Consider the following 11,232-nt stretch of genomic DNA (forward strand, 5'->3'; position numbering starts at 1 on the left):
CCTTCACGGTCAATCTGACTTTAGTTCTTTTCAGCTTGGTTCAGAGTGCGGGAGGCAAAGGCGATTGGGCGTCCTCCTTCTGGTGTCATCTGAGACAACACAGCTCTTAGGCCATAGGAGTTGGCATCTGCTGACACGATGACTGGTGCATTACTGTCGAAGTGTGCGAGACAGGGAGCCTCTGAGAAAAGAACCTCCGTTGCCCTGAAGGCGTCCCGCTGCTCTGCGCCCCATCGCCACTCCACGTCCTTCCTCAGGAGTGTATACAACGGTGCAGCAACCGCACTCAGCTTCGGGCAGAAGCGGTTGTAGTGGTTCAGCATGCCGAGATACGTCCTCAGTTGTCCGACGTTTTCAGGATCTGGGGCGTCTCGCACAGCTGCCACCTTTTGTTCTGTTGGGTGCAGACATTCCTTGTCGATCCGCAGCCCGAGGTAGGAGACCTCTGGCAGGAACCACCGGCACTCTCTTTGGTTAATTCTCAGGTTCTCCTGATCCAGTCGCCTCAGTGCTTCCTCCAAGTTAGCGAGATGTACAGCGTCGCTCGGGCCTGTGACACAAATATCATCAAGAAACACCATGCTGTTTGAGATGCCAGCTAGCCGGGTTTCGATGCGGCGCTGGAAGACAGCAGGACCGCTACTAACTCCATACATCAGCCTGGTCGCTTTAGAAAGACCTTTGTGCGTGTTGACCACTGTGTAGTCTTGGCTTGACTCAGACAACGGAATATGCAAGTACCCCTGTTCCAGGCCGATTGTGGTGAACTTGTGACCCCAGCAAGTTGGGTGAGAAGCTCCTCCACTTTGGGCAGTGTACATTGGTCCAAGTGACTGGCGCTGTTTACGGTTAGGTTGTAGCTACCGCAGAGTCTCACTGTGCCATCCGGCTTCAACACTGTCACCAAGGGTGCAGCCCACTGTCCTGACTTGCAGGGATCAGGATTCCAGCTACAATTTGACGACCCAGCTCCTCTTCCACCAGTGGTCGCGGAGCCAGGGGCACTGATCGCGGTTTGCAGAACACCGGTTTGACGTTCGGATTTATCTCCAGGTGGGCTTCAGTGTTGGCTTTCCCCAACTCGTGTTTCGTCAGATTTGGGAACTTTTTCAGCATCTCTTGTGCTGTTTCCTCCAGTGAGGCCATCACGTGGAAGATTGCATGCCAGTTGTGTTTCCCCTGGAGAGCCAATGTATACCCAGTAGGGACTTGCTGGATCCATGCACTATGACCAGGGGTAGCTGGACTCTTGTGCCTCTTTCGTGCACAATCACATTGACTTCCCCCGCTACAGAGATGGGCTCACCTGAGTAGGTTTTCAGTCTCTGTCTGGATTCCTCCAATTTCCTGTTTGGCCACAGCTTGCGGAAGAGCTGTTCCGAAATCACTGACACTGCTAAAACCAGTATCGACTTCCCACTGCACTGGCTTTCCATCCACTTGCACTGTTGTCTTGATCAGATGGTTCTCACTTGCTGTTGTCTCCTGTGTAGACTTGTTTATCCTCAGGAGGTACTCCCCAGGTGGGCTTTCATGCTGAGCTTGCAGATTGTGTGCTTGGTCCATCTGTTTTACTCTGGTTAACCATGCTGGCCTTTGTTGCGGCATGCTGTTTAAGCGTGACCCCATTTTACACAGTGAAAGCAGTCCTGCTTTTTAAAGGGGCACTCCCACTGGCCATGTTTCGGGCTGTTGCATCTTGTTTATCTTTATGTGTTTGACATTCTGTGACTGGGCTGGTTGCTTTGGTGCATTTTCTTCTGCACCATGTTTGGGGCGGGCTTTTGTTTTTGCACTACGCTTCGTGCCTGGAGACAAATCTGTTTGAGTGGCGCGCTTCAATGACACTGGCTTGGGCTCTGGCTTGCTGCAAGCCCCTTGCAAACGAGTGCAATTCCTCGAGTGTCATTTTCTGTTGCAGGGCCTTTTCCCTCACCCTGGGATCTCTGACTCCCATGGTCATCTGTTGGCGGATTTCCCGGGCGGAATCGGTGAAATCACAAGTGCTGGCGAGGTGCCTGAGGCGAGTCACAAACGCGTCAGTGAACTCACCTTCCATTTGCATTGTCTGGTGGGGCACATCGCACTCGTCATTATTTTTCTGGTCAACAAAATATGACCCGAGCTGCCTGCACATCTTTTTGTAGACACCATCTGCATCCTCTCACGCGACAGGCGGGGCTGTGGCAGCGTTTCTCGCAGATCAAACACTCCAGGGCCAGCAAAATGGAGCAAGTAGGCTTTTTCCGGGCAGGATCTTCTACTCCCATCGCCAGACACATGTTTTCCAGTCGACGGAGCCATTTAGACGTGTGTGTAATTGGGACTCTACGACGCACTCAGCTGCTGAGGCTATATGGTGTCGCCTACCTCTCACCCTGGCAGGAAGGGCGGGCACCGCGGGGAATCGAACCCCGTACCTCTGGTTTTCCAGACTCGCAGTGGTTAACGCAGACGCGCTAACCACTACACTACCGGCACCCCGAGAGAGCCATTTAGGCCAATGATCGGGGTGCGTCACATCAAACTGCGGCAGTTCCAGCGTCGGCAATGCCATCACTTTTCAGGCGGGATTTAACATCTTTGGCGGGCAATTGAGCGTGAAAACAGCATATCAAAATTAATATCCTCGTCGCCAATCTAGCTGCATACACGCTCAGTGCAGAACGATAGGAGTTTATTCGCTGGGCAGGATTTCAGGCGCAACGCGATACACGTCGCTTGGCGCGTCGCAGTCGACTCGTGAGTTGGTTATATTTCCAAACGGCGCAGCGAAACATGTTGAAACACTGCCGTAATTCGCTGCGCTACAATACCACAGTGGTCGTTTGATGTCTATCACGCTTAGAACCGACTTTTTGCACGGGATTCTGCATTTTTGCTTTTCCTTGCTTCCATGGCTGTCAATCCGCGTATGCTTGACACGTGCAACCATCTGAAATATTTTTGGAGGGTGTATAAGCCCGGCGCGCAGCCGCCCTCTGTCATAGAGGGTGTATAAGCCCGGTGCGTAACCGCCCTCTGTTCTAGAGGGTGTATAAGCCCGGTGCGTAACCACCCTCCGTTTTGGAGGGTGCATAAGCCCGGTGCGTAACTGCCAGCTGTTCTGGAGGGTGTACACGCACTGCCAAACCTATTACAACGATCCTTTGAAAACTTCACTATCGGATGCAATAAACCTGATATGCTCTTGCAGGTGAAAATCGGGTGATTCTAGATCAAGTCAAGAGTCATCAGATTTCACCAATTCCAAAGTTATTGCTTGCAAACAACTCATTTCTAAGGACCCACGGGACCGATCGCTGCGAAACCTTCACTTTTGGATGCGCCGTACCTGACTGCCACCTGCAGTCAAATAATTGTTGGCCCTAAATCAATGAAAAGGCATCAACTTTCACAAATTTCAAAGCTCTTGCTTGCAGGCAGATCATATCTCAGAACTTACCTCTCCCATCGTCTCCATACGTCATCATTCGATAGGGCGTACATTGCAGTTACGATGTGTGCCATGAAGCCATGCTTGAGATTGTCATTTGTCGTGCCCAAGCGCGTGGACAGGTCATACACATTTCAGCAATAACATTTTTATTTTTTGTTGTGAGAATGTGAGATTTATTTTTTGTTGTGAGAACATTTGTGAGAATGCTCTCACAAATGTGAGAGCATCAACTTTTTCTTTTTTTCGTGGCAAGGACACACCAAGTACGTTGTACACGACATATCCAATTTTGGTGCATATTTGGGGGACAGTCGTAACCACGCATTGACATGGCTGCGCACGACACGCGTGGTCGAGCTCGATGTCCCCATTGTCCTAAACAGTGACGCTTTTTGTCCTATTTGATCACTGTCTGCTTCAGGGACTTGTGCCTCAGTGATAAACGGGGGCGGCCTTAAGTGGGGGGCGTTCCGCTTTATCGTCAGATTTGGGGACAATCCCCCTGTCCCATCGACCTTCTCGCAGGGCAAAAAACATTCTTCACAAATATTTTCACGCATGGTCTCATATTCCAATGTTTACCACAATGAAGTTACCTCACATCGGTAGGATTACATTGCCAGAAATCTAGTGCGATCCTGCTAGACCTCCAAAAGGCCGCTCGGCGATGTTCCTCTTTAATAGCCGAGCACACTCAATGGCTTCCATGCCTAGTGATCAAAGTCGGACTAGGAGGTGAGCAGGTCATGTGCCTGCATCTTATGGATATTAGGCATGCTTTAAAGGGAGACGTAAAAACATACATCAGATCACAGTGAACGTGCTACAATGAAATAAATACAAAAATAATATTTCATTAGCTAGTACAGTGTTACTAGGGCTTCAACAGACCGCTCGGTGATATTCCCCCATACTGCCCAAGCATATTCAATGTTTTCTGAACCTGGAGATCAGGAGCGGATTGGGAGGTCATTGGACAATCACGTGCGTGCAGTCAATAAATAGTGAACACGTTTTAAAAGTTTAAGATGAAAGCTAGCTTTAAATTGTAGGGCACCCGCTGAAATGCAATATCCTCAATTTCCCAGGTACCACTGTAATTTTCGCGCGCCCCGTCAATAACGTCCAGTTTGTATCACCACTTCTGCCGCTACGTTTTCGCAAAGCTTTAGCAGCCAAACAAGTACAGGCCCGCAATGCTGCGTGCGCTTTCTGTTCATTGCCTGTCCGTCCCGATGGCTCAGGTTGGCTCAGTCGCCTGCCTTCGATCTACCCACCCGCGGCCGAATGGGGCTTGGGTCGCTTTAGGGTCGCTTTGAGTCGTTATTTGGCCTTAACAGGTATGACCTGCGATCAGCGGCAGCGCCAGCGTCAAAGGTCAAGTGACGTTAGAGGGCGGGACGGACCGCGCCAACCATTATGGCACGCTAAACTTTCGCCACAAAATTCTGCCATCGACTTGGAACTGCGCAATCGGATGGTAGGGGTCAGGGTTCACACAGCAAGCACTGCTTAGCGCGAGCCCTGATCCCAGAAATTCATCCATGCAAAAGGCTCATATCAAATTAATAAAAATTTAGCTGCTTGAAAATTTGTGCTTACACGTGCATTAATGACAGCACCAGTACACAATATTTGTTTGACCTATTACCGTGCTCCATGAATGGTGATTTGTAAGGCAATTTTGATAACTTTTGCTCCGTAAAGTATGTTTTAATCTAATGTCATTATTTCTTTGAACGCCTTTTCGCCTTCGCCTTTTGAAAGATGGCGTGATTAAGTTTCGATTCGAAATGAAGACCAGGCGTCAATCGAGATCAGCCGGGTAGACGTCCCGCCGGTCGCCACGCTTCCTGCAGGGGTGAGAGGCAGCCAACGCTCATAGGCTCAGGCTATAGGCTTCCTGCAAGGGTGAGAGGCAGCCAACGCTCATAGGCTCAGGCTATAGGCTTCCTGCTGGGGTGAGAGCCAGGCAACGCTACATGACCAATCAGCTGAGTGCGTCGCAAAGCCCCAGTGACGACGATGGCTGCCGAGGGAACGGGATTGGGGGGGGGGGGGGGGGGACAGAAATCATTCCTTTTAAAGTTGCCGAGGACTAACATTAAAAAAACATACAAAGCAACGGTGGAACAGAGCGATGCGAAATCTCAGTGTCTGGTATATTACAATCCGTTTTGAGCCCGGGCAAAATTTGAAGTTCAAAGCAGGTCACTGAGCTGGCTAACATTAGTCTGAGGTTAAAGCGCTAAAGTTGCAAACCTCAGAATTTGTTTAAGTATGGACAGGTTTAGTAAATGTTGCAGATACGTTCCTTGATGTGTTACATGTGAATACACTGGTTTTGTTTGATCTTTAGTCATGGCATGCTCTTATAACTGATAGCGGAATGGCTTTCACTGGAGGATCCAGGGGGCCGGGACCCATACCCATCCCTCTCCCTTGGGCCGAAAGGAGACCGTAGGTTCCGAAGGGGTCTTTGAAATGGACAAGGACGTAGATAAATATGTGGCCAAGAGAAACATGCCCCTGAGCCGAGCTGTGTACACTAGGTGCTGGCAGTAACGGATGCAGATAGGGGGCACGGGGCTGTGCCCCCCCCCCCCCCCCTTGGGCCCGAAGGACCCATAACCAGTCGAACAGACTCAGTGCTCAGGACTGCCTGAGCGATGTAATACAATCTGAGAGCATCGGTGAAACTTTCACTTGAATTCTGGATTTTTGGCAGTAATAGAGGACGGACGAGATAGGCAGCATTGTCCTGAATCTATCCACCAGGACCTACTTCTCGCATGCCGAGGTTATCACAGCGCAAGATGCAGTGGAGCGCAATGGCCGATGGTAGTTTTTACTAATATTTTGAGAGCGGTGGCGCGCCAGGTCCTCACTGTTTCTTGCCATGCCATGCATAAGCCGCTTGCTTCATACAAACGTGATAAAAATAATGGATGGGGGAAACTGCTGTCAAATAATGATTATGTCCGGGCTGCGGGAGGCAGTCACGACTCTTGAGAATCGATAAGAGATCTTGTTCTAAAGCAAAGAGCTACAGCCTTGGGTTGAAATGCATTGGAAGTCATGCCAAATCCAACGTAACCATCAGCGGCTATTGAAATATCGTCGGAACAACAGTAATCAATGAGTTCATTTTGTTGCCTTTCATATATGACCTAACTTTAGGTAAAACTAATCGGACTCATCGAAGTGTCAAGCATATTATACCGAAAAATGAAAACTACGACAAAGCTTCTAACTGCTGATGGAGCAAACACCTCACACTGTGCGATACTTTAAGCATTGCTTGTTTAGAAGCACGCCGCCGGCGCGCGTCAAACGAACTGGACTGGATCACGAGACAGCCAGCCACATAGAGTCGGGTTGCCTTGCCACCAGCCATTTAGTGATTTGGACGTGCAATTGAGTTGCCAAGTCTTAGTGAGCATCATTGCGGTTGCGCTGCGCTGCGTCTTGCGCTGTGATAACCTCGGCAGGTGAGAAGTAGGTCCTGAGAGCCGGTATAGGTCATTCGCTGTGTTGAATCCAATGTGACAGACACCAATGCAATGTGTACTTTCATGTAACCCAAAGTAATAACGAGGGACGGCTGATTTTGCAGTTAGTCAGACGATTGGCAATTTAGCATTTTGAAGGCAAGAGTAAGATCTGACCAGATGCCACATGGCTGCCCGTTGATGGTTGCCGAAGCAACAGATCAGAACCATATCAGGTGGAAGTAAACGAAGCATAGAATAGCTCCTCAAAGTTGCCTCCACGTTAAATGACATCCGTCTGCAGCTGCGGCAATCGCAAAAGTATACCAGCGTTCATGGATAATTAGCAAATGACCTAATGTGTAGCATTGGTTAATGGTGGACTCCAACGGAAACGAAATATTGCCGCTCAGTGGTCGATATGGAGTGCGTCGCGAATTAGGCGCAATGGCTCCCTTGAGTCGTTTAACACATGGAGAACGGTACTACGTTGTTCAATACCTCTTCATAAGTACGTTCCCCTTGTTTTCATTCTAGTTTACAGCGCCAACACTCCGATCAAAAAAGAGCAGGTAACCTTCCAAACGTTGGAACATTAAACACGAGGGCGTTCGCTGATTAACATTCGGGCGTTATTACCGATCTGGAAAGCTGGCTTTTCTCTGCGGGAGTTCAGCGCAGGACAAGCGTAAGCACCTTGGAAGTGGGTTGTCTTGTCGGTTGCCACTGCAGGTGGACTTGGGCATTCCTGCAACCGCAGAATCAACGCACGTCACGGTTTCAGTGGCGAAGGCGGTAACACGTCGGATGCAAATTTTAAGGTTCGTGGCTTCAAAACCGGGCTTGACCAGCATTGTTCGGGCCGTCCCCTAAATATTTGGTTGTAATGGCTGCTAATGGCCTATTCATAGCATCGGTGTGATGTAAATTCAGTTCCTTGAGAATTTCCATGCGGAAATTCCGTGCATTACACCATTTTCAACATTACATGACACGGCATACAAGCCATCAAGCAACAACCCACCTTAACCCAATATACAGTCGGTATGATAACACCTGGGGGTCAATAACCTTGGTGACAGGGTGGAATATTGCTAGGTAAAGTAATGTTCTAGCACGCAGGTGCATATCTGATAGCTTTCTAGAGCTTTACAACTTACATTCAATTAGGTAAGCTGTTGAGTGCATTTGCGAAGAATATTATTCGCGTAGATAAGACAGTAGTAATGATAGTAGTTGAGTATTTGCAAAATATTGCCACGTCTGGGTGTTAATGAAGCAAGATAGCGCCCTAGAAACACCTTTGTTTTTCTTGCAAGGCACAATAGTTCGTGAGGGAGACGTGTGAAAATTGTTGCAAAACAAAGAACAAGAACAGTCACTTTCATTCAACCGTACGTGAAAAAGCATAAGCCCGGTAGCAAAGCAGCGCTGTTCTTTCTTCTACTTCAAAAATATCCTCCAGATGTTGATAAAAACCTAGGGTAACGTACACAAAAAATATAGCAAAGGAACATTGAAATCATCGTCTATGCGGCCCATAAGTGTAAAGGCCAGGCTAGAAATTACGTATACTTCTGGGAGGAGGGCGAAATGCAAGCTGTTAAATGCTGATGCTAACTGCCAGTTTGCCCAGCCGGAAGGCGACAAAGCAGAAATCCGCCATGATCATCGCAGCGTCTGTGGCAAGAACAATAACTGAAGCAAGCAACTATTCCCATGTGTCGTTAAATTTCAAATGGGGTGGCGGGAAAGCCAAATGAAGGTTGCCAATGGCCTCGTAAAACTGCAACTAACAAATAAACAACATGTTGGAAGTGATGCGAAATATTACAAATACGGCCTGTATGTGAGAAGAATTTCTAGGGAATTACGAGCCTATTGCCCGGCCTCCTGATCGTGATGCACCGAAGCTCGTCCTAGACCAATTCTATAAGTGCTGAAGCAGTTGCAAATGTTTCAAGTCCTTCAGGGAAGGAATCCACAAAAGGTGAATCATGGTTCCACGGGCTTGAAATCTCTAGATGTAAAATTGAAGAGAATATTGCCGAAGTTGCACACAGTATTGCAGGGTTTGCCCCCTCCCCCCCTCCCAGCCGTTGCAACACTACATCAGCAGCAATAAATAAACTAACAAAAGATGAACATTTCAGATTGTGTCATTTCGTGCCATCCATTGCAAATTGAATGAGGAAAAGTATCTATGTCAATAAGATAACTACCTAAGTCAATAACTTAAGTGACAACATCAATGAATAAAGTACCTACGTCTGTTATTTTCGGAGTTAGAGGAAGTAATCAACTGCGGGTGGCTAGATTTCCTGTCCGTCCGTGTCGGCCTGGACCATGTGCTGCCGCACGGGAACAGGACTGCTGCAAACCAGTATTATCAATATTGACAAAGTGCAGGTTAGTCCTAAAGTGCCGGGTAAAGACGACGTACCGGACCGTTGTTACGCCGTCACTAGGTAATTTCGCCCACAGACTATGACCGGACCTATGATTTGATGCATCGGGGACCCGCTGATGTACCGCCAGTGGCCTGTTTACCTTCGCTGAACCACTAAGGCGGAGTGGCTCGGCGTCGCCAACGAGGTGGCGCAACGGAAGGCCATGGTTTGCAGCTTGTGGACATTCGCTGTCAGTTGCAATGTGGCGCAGTGCTCTACACACACGGCGGCATGCTGCTCTTGCTCTTCGGTGAGTCAGGTGGCTGGAACACTGGTCCCAGCAGATTGTCTGCCAGTGCATTTCACCGAGCCTGAAAAATCGCAGCGCAGCGCGTGCGGAGGTAACGCAACGCATGCCTAAGCCATCACGCGGGCTGCATGCAGAAGGTCTAGGCTTTGTGTACAGGCAATCGATTCTGGCAAACACGATATCGTCCATTGCGCTGCTGCAGACCAATCTGACTCGGACACCCCTCGGTGGCAAATATAAACGACAAAAGTGCAACGTCGCACTCGTCGCACGATTGATGTGATGCTGTTTATCACTTGCATCGCCGCGCAGTGTCGGACGTATTGTGTTGCGGCGCGGGCGCGCTGTTGGGGATTCGGAAGGTGTTCGACTATTGTGTATGCTTTGTGAGGATAAGCGGTCGATGCATTCGCATTTTCAATTGTCTGGTTGCTGGAGGTTGTTGAGCGAAAAACTGTGCAGTTTTCTAAAGCGTAAGTGCGCTGAACATTGCACTTCATGTGCCCGATAAACGCGCTATATGATGGACGACTCTGCACGGAAATAAAGGCGACACACTTTTGTAAAAAAAAGTCACTTGATGGCTCAGGAGACGAGGGGGGGCTTTTCGGCTGATGATTCATCAGAGACTGTGGTGTGGACGGTCAGTCGAGTCGGCTTCGTGGAGTTCGATTTAGCGCGTGAGAGTAACCTCCAATGGTGACCTGAGCGAGCTTTAGTGTGCTGGGCAACATGAGAAGGCATTTCAAATGATTTTCTTATGCGTGGAAATAGATGATCCGTGAATTGGGGATTGATCAGTTGCCAGCGATCCTAAATATTACGCCAGGTTGCAGGCACGGCGTTTGCCCCTAACTGACGAGACGCCTTGAACGCGTTTTATCATAGCGAGAGAGATTCGGGATCGCCGATTCGCGAGCTAGTTGTCATGTCTAAACCTGCCATAAGCCCTCAAAATATTCCGTCATAAACTAATTTTAGCTGAGCGCCGGAATCCAATTGCCTAAGTTTTGATCTCAGACATTTTGGGCCCACCCGCAGGGGACTTCCCGGGTGAGTGCCTACTCGCGTTTACAAAATGCATTATGACTAGGCGTGACCACAGTGTATCCAATCTTAAAACCGTTATTGGAACGGTAGCTGTTCAGAACCCGCGTCCGGCCGGGGGGGGGGGGGGGGGGGAGATGTTGACTTCCCCACTGCGGTTTTTCAAGCAAAGCTCAGAATGAGCGCTCGTGGCAACAGTACATTTTCAATGCCTGCTAATTTATCAATTTGATATCCTTTACGCGAATCTCAGGTTTTGATCTACCAAAATCATTCACGTAGGTCAGGTCAAAGAGGTCGACATCCATAAAAGTTTGCTTACACGTAACTTTTTGTGGGTCATTTACTACCATTCAAACTTGCAATAGTAATAGAACATGGTAGTATCTACAGTTTTGTGTTTCAGATTGTTCAGAAACGCGAGGTCGGTTAACTCAGAGAAATAGTGCAATTTTTGCGCATTTTTGTGCATTTTTGGTGTTTGTATATTAGCAAAGAGTATTTACTGACATGTAAAACTGCTACATGAACACAGAGCACATGATCTTGGCCCAG

Source organism: Pollicipes pollicipes, unplaced genomic scaffold (assembly GCF_011947565.3).
Source record: "Pollicipes pollicipes isolate AB1234 unplaced genomic scaffold, Ppol_2.1 Scaffold_6138;HRSCAF=7277_pilon_pilon_pilon, whole genome shotgun sequence".
NCBI classification, from domain to species: Eukaryota; Metazoa; Arthropoda; class Thecostraca; order Pollicipedomorpha; family Pollicipedidae; genus Pollicipes; species Pollicipes pollicipes.